At 41.8% G+C, this 5260-nt stretch overlaps 1 long non-coding RNA gene across 1 annotated transcript; it reads right to left on the bottom strand.

Annotated features, from left to right (window-relative positions):
* Positions 1–391: 391 nt before the first annotated feature.
* On the bottom strand, positions 392–1371 carry LOC307169317. The gene is made up of 4 exons (XR_013823085.1): positions 1341–1371; positions 1125–1213; positions 615–720; positions 392–467 (listed from the first exon to the last, which is right to left on the bottom strand). It is a non-coding gene; the product is annotated as an uncharacterized lncRNA (long non-coding RNA).
* Positions 1372–5260: the final 3889 nt, after the last annotated feature.

The following is a 5260-nucleotide window of genomic DNA, read 5'->3' as shown; positions in this document are numbered from 1 at the left end:
AATGTTTGTTAGTCATGGGTAAAATAGAAGAAATAGAATAGAAAAATCCAACATAACAATACAAGAAAATTCTTGATAACTTTATAACAAAACGTATTTCATTTCACATTTCTTAAGTTTGATTTACCCAACTCAAGTCTGTCTCAGGCCCTTCTGACCCACAGAAGTGACATATGTTTGTCAGGTCATCTTCGAAACAAAACAAAAATCACAGAGCATGCATCTATAATTCTTCATTTTTCACACTAATACTTTTTAGGTAAGTATGGAATAATTCTGATAGCTGCATACGATGTTTTACAGCAATTATAAGGACAATTATTTGTATTGCTAAAACATCCCCTGATATCTTATTACTCACCAGTCTCTAGGAGAAGAGTGACAGCGATTTGCAGCCTGTGTTTGATGATAGCCTCTTTCGTAGCAGGAAAATCTACTGTCTCATTTTTCAAAAGTTCTTCTGCAAACTGAAAAATACATTTTTTGACTACATAAAAAAAATCATGTTACAGAAATATAAATCTACTGTCAGTGAATAACTTAACTAGTCTTAACTAAACAATGGTCATATTATAATGTGAGGGCGAGGACACTGCTCTGAATAGTAAACATACTTTCAAGGCAAAGACTCCACACGAGGTACCGTCCGATTGTTTGGGATGTGGGACTGTGTCGCATGTCCACCTTGAGACATTGCATCCCTTGTTTCGCATGAATGCCCTGAAGAAAGAAAATAACAATATAAAAAATATTATGATTTGCAATTTTGTCACACACAGTAGGGGGCAATGCCACCATGCATTTTTAAACCGTACAAAAACAAAAGACTAATAAAAACTACCAAAGATTCACATTTATGTTATCACATTTAGTTTTTTTGTTAGATTCGTAGCTTTTCACATCTTTATAGAGCTCCTCGGTGGATAGGTGATAACTTGTGGGCTGTGTAAAGAATGACAAGCTCTAATGGTGGCTAAAATCCTGTGCTGCCAACTACTCCTTTTCTCTTTTATGATTATTTTGTTAAAATGTTATAATTAAGTTTTCTTATTGACAGTGGACATACTAAATTAAATGTTGAAATGTTAATAATGCTGAAGTTTAATTTTTACAGCTATCCTTACCTTGTTGTTTCAAGACATGTTTTGATGTCTTGCTTAGACTCTCCCAGTGGATCCAGGAACACAGACTTCCTTTGTTGTGGGTAGATCACCTTTTTTCATGAAAACAAATGACACGTTAGTTCTTTACTAAATCAAGCATAAATCAGCATATTATGGCAGTGCATTTTTCTTCTGTGACGTAATTTACTTTTATAATATGCGTATAGTAAATTTTACCGCTAGTGTCCAGTGGTGATGATCATTTATAATTCCCACAATGATATCGTACTCCAGGGGTTTCATCTAAAATTTAACAAAAATTATTGTGGTATTTGAATTGTCCATAAAATATGGTTTAGAAAAACTTGAGGGTGAGTAAATGATGACAGAATTTTCATTTTTGTGGGAACTATCCCTTTAAATGTTTTTAAATTATTTTAAAGCATTACATTTTATTTATATTATTTAGCTTTATTACAATGGGAATTTGTAATTAATCTGAATAGTACATCAATGAGATCCTTTATACCAATACAGACCTTGAGTCTTAGAGTCCATCTTTTCCAAATTGATGTCATTGCAAATGAATCAATGAATGCTGCCTTTGTAGTATTCTGGGCATTGTACTTACGCACCAAGACCGCTAGATATGCATTAATTGACTATTGAGAAATTTTAAACAAGAGATTATGATAGAATTATAAAACAAATACATTGAGAGCTACAGTTGATTTACAGAACAGTTAAAACTGTACATACCTCACTTTCCAGCTCCATGTTCGGACCAAGTAATTGAATATCCCAGTAAAATAATTTGTAAGCCCCTACTCTAGAGAGGAGGACATGGGCATTCTTTCCTGCCCAGGCATCCCGTACATCTGCCGAAAATAATGAATAAAGAAGTAAAATAATAATAAAAATATCTAATAAATCGATGTGGAAAATGTAAGTAGCAATTAAAATGCAATCGAAGCTCCTAATGCATCACTACATACATTATTGTAACCACATTGTCCATAAATTTAGTACAGCAGTCACAGTCTCATGTAAATCATTAAGGGTGATTGAGACATAATTATGAAACTAGTGTGCTTGGGTATTAACATCTCTTCCATTAAAATTAAAAATAAATCTTACACTTCTCTGCAACAGCTAGAGTATGTCCATGAGTCGGTGGCAGGGCTGTTGCTGGTGGACCTGTGGCTGGAAAGACTGCTGGTTGTGGTTGGGCAGGTGGTTTTGGTGGGGCTGTTGCTGGTGGACCTGTGGCTGGAAAGACTGCTGGTTGTGGTTGGGCAGGTGGTTTTGGTGGGGCTGTTGCTGGTGGACCTGTGGCTGGAAAGGCTGCTGGTTGTGGTTGGGCAGGTGGTTTTGGTGGGGCTGTTGCTGGTGGACCTGTGGCTGGAAAGACTGCTGGTTGTGGTGGGGCAGGTGGTTTTGGTGGGGCTGTTGCTGGTGGACCTGTGGCTGGAAAGACTGCTGGTTGTGGTGGGGCAGGTGGTTTTGGTGGGGCTGTTGCTGGTGGACCTGTGGCTGGAAAGGCTGCTGGTTGTGGTTGGGCAGGTGGTTTTGGTGGGGCTGTTGCTGGTGGACCTGTGGCTGGAAAGACTGCTGGTTGTGGTGGGGCAGGTGGTTTTGGTGGGGCTGTTGCTGGTGGACCTGTGGCTGGAAAGGCTGCTGGTTGTGGTTGGGCAGGTGGTTTTGGTGGGGCTGTTGCTGGTGGACCTGTGGCTGGAAAGGCTGCTGGTTGTGGTTGGGCAGGTGGTTTTGGTGGGGCTGTTGCTGGTGGACCTGTGGCTGGAAAGGCTGCTGGTTGTGGTTGGGCAGGTGGTTTTGGTGGGGCTGTTGCTGGTGGACCTGTGGCTGGAAAGACTGCTGGTTGTGGTGGGGCAGGTGGTTTTGGTGGGGCTGTTGCTGGTGGACCTGTGGCTGGAAAGGCTGCTGGTTGTGGTTGGGCAGGTGGTTTTGGTGGGGCTGTTGCTGGTGGACCTGTGGCTGGAAAGGCTGCTGGTTGTGGTTGGGCAGGTGGTTTTGGTGGGGCTGTTGCTGGTGGACCTGTGGCTGGAAAGACTACTGGTTGTGGTGGGGCAGGTGGTTTTGGTGGGGCTGTATTTGGCAGGGCTTTTGCTGGTGGACCTGTGGCTGGAAAGGCTGCTGGTTGTGGTTGGGCAGGTGGTTTTGGTGGGGCTGTTGCTGGTGGACCTGTGGCTGGAAAGACTGCTGGTTGTGGTGGGGCAGGTGGTTTTGGTGGGGCTGTATTTGGCAGGGCTGAGGTTGGGGGGGCTGTAGCTTCTGGGGCTGCTGGTTGGGCTGTTCCTGAGGATGCAACAGCTGTAGCAGGTGGGGCAAGTGGTTGTAATGGGGATGTTGTTGTTTCAGAAACCACTGAAGTGTTCCCTCTCTCTTTAAAATCCCAGTGTGGCACTCTGGGTGTGTCATCAACGTTTATTTTCAGTTGGTCAATGTTAATTTTGTGGAATATTGCCCCGTTTTCATCTTGGAGATCAGCACTTTTACCCTGGATTGCCTTAATGGTGTATGGTCCTAAAAAATTGGCTTCCAATTGCAACTGCGTTTGAATATACGCAGGTTTGGAATTCCCTACAAGCCAAGCCTAAACAAAGTACTTGTCTTTCCTTATAAATTTTGATAAAGAATTTTTTTTAATTTTGTTGCTTTGGGGTAGGAACGCGAAACAAAATTTCCCGACAACGCCTTATCTGTAGAGTGGTAGTGGGATCCTCCATAGGGAGAGACTAGTTGGCACTTTAGCACTGCGTTGTCATCAGGCCAGGCGAAGGTCCTTCGTCAGATCTGGATACGGCCTGGATCCGGCAGGCTGCAGGAAAACCTCGGGATAAACACAGACACTAAAATTAGCGTAGATGCCATTCTTCTCATGATGTAACGAGTACATCAGGATTTTTGGGAGGTGTTCCTGGTTCCGGCTGACCTAATATATGCAGCCTAACATTAAATTATAGAAGTCTATAATGTATTATGTGAAAGCTAGGTCAAAGAGATGTGTCTTTAATCTGGCTTTGAACTGACAGAGTGTGTCTGCTTCCCGGACAATGGTAGGAAGACTGTTCCAGAGTTTTGGTGCTAAATAGGAAAAGGATCTACCGCCAGCAGTCGATTTTGATATTCTAGGTATTATCAACTGGCCGGAATTTTGAGATCGCAATAGACGTGACGGACTATAATGCGCTAAGAGCTCGCTCAAGTACTGCGGAGCTAAACCATTTAGTGCTTTGTAAGTGATCAGCAATATTTTAAAATTGATGCGATGTTTAATAGGGAGCCAGTGCAGTTTTGACAGAACTGGGCTAATATGGTCATACTTCCTGGTTCTGGTAAGAACTCGAGCTGCTGCGTTTTGAGCCAGCTGTAGTTTGTTTATTAAGCGTGCAGGGCAACCACCCAGTAGAGCATTACAATAATCTAGCCTTGAGGTCATGAACGCATGAACTAATTGTTCCGCATTTGTCAATGAGAGCATATGGCGTAATTTAGATATATTTTTAAGATGGAAAAATGCGGTTTTACAGATAATAGACACGTGACTTTCAAATGAAAGATTGGTATCAAAGAGCACACCCAGGTTCATAACCGACGACGAAGACTTAACAGAGCAGCCATCAAGTGTTAGACAGTATTCTAGGTTATTACGTGAGGAAGTTTTTTGTCCAATAATTAGAAACTCTGTTTTTTCAGAATTTAGAAGTAGGAAATTCCAAGTCATCCAATTTTTTATATCCGCTATGCATTCCGTTAATTTTGTGAATTGATAAGTTTCGTTAGGTTTTGAAGAAATATAGAGCTGGGTATCATCGGCATAACAGTGAAAGCTAATGCCATGTTTCCTAATGATATCTCCTAATGGTAGCATGTACAGAGTGAACAGCAGCGGTCCTAGTACTGAGCCTTGTGGTACGCCATACTGAACTTGTGATCGATGAGACATCTCATCATTTACTGCTACAAACTGATAACGGTCAGATAAGTAGGATTTAAACCATGCTAGTGCATTTCCCGTAATGCCAACATAATGTTCTAATCTATTTAAAAGAACGTTGTGGTCAATGGTGTCAAATGCAGCACTAAGATCGAGTAACACTAATAGAGAGATACAACCACGATCGGATGATAAGAGC

The sequence above is a fragment of the Squalius cephalus genome (assembly GCF_949319135.1).
Source record: "Squalius cephalus genome assembly, chromosome: 1".
Classification (NCBI taxonomy): Eukaryota; Metazoa; Chordata; class Actinopteri; order Cypriniformes; family Leuciscidae; genus Squalius; species Squalius cephalus.
Note: the sequence above shows the minus strand (reverse complement) of the source record. Positions and strands in the feature narration are given on the sequence as shown.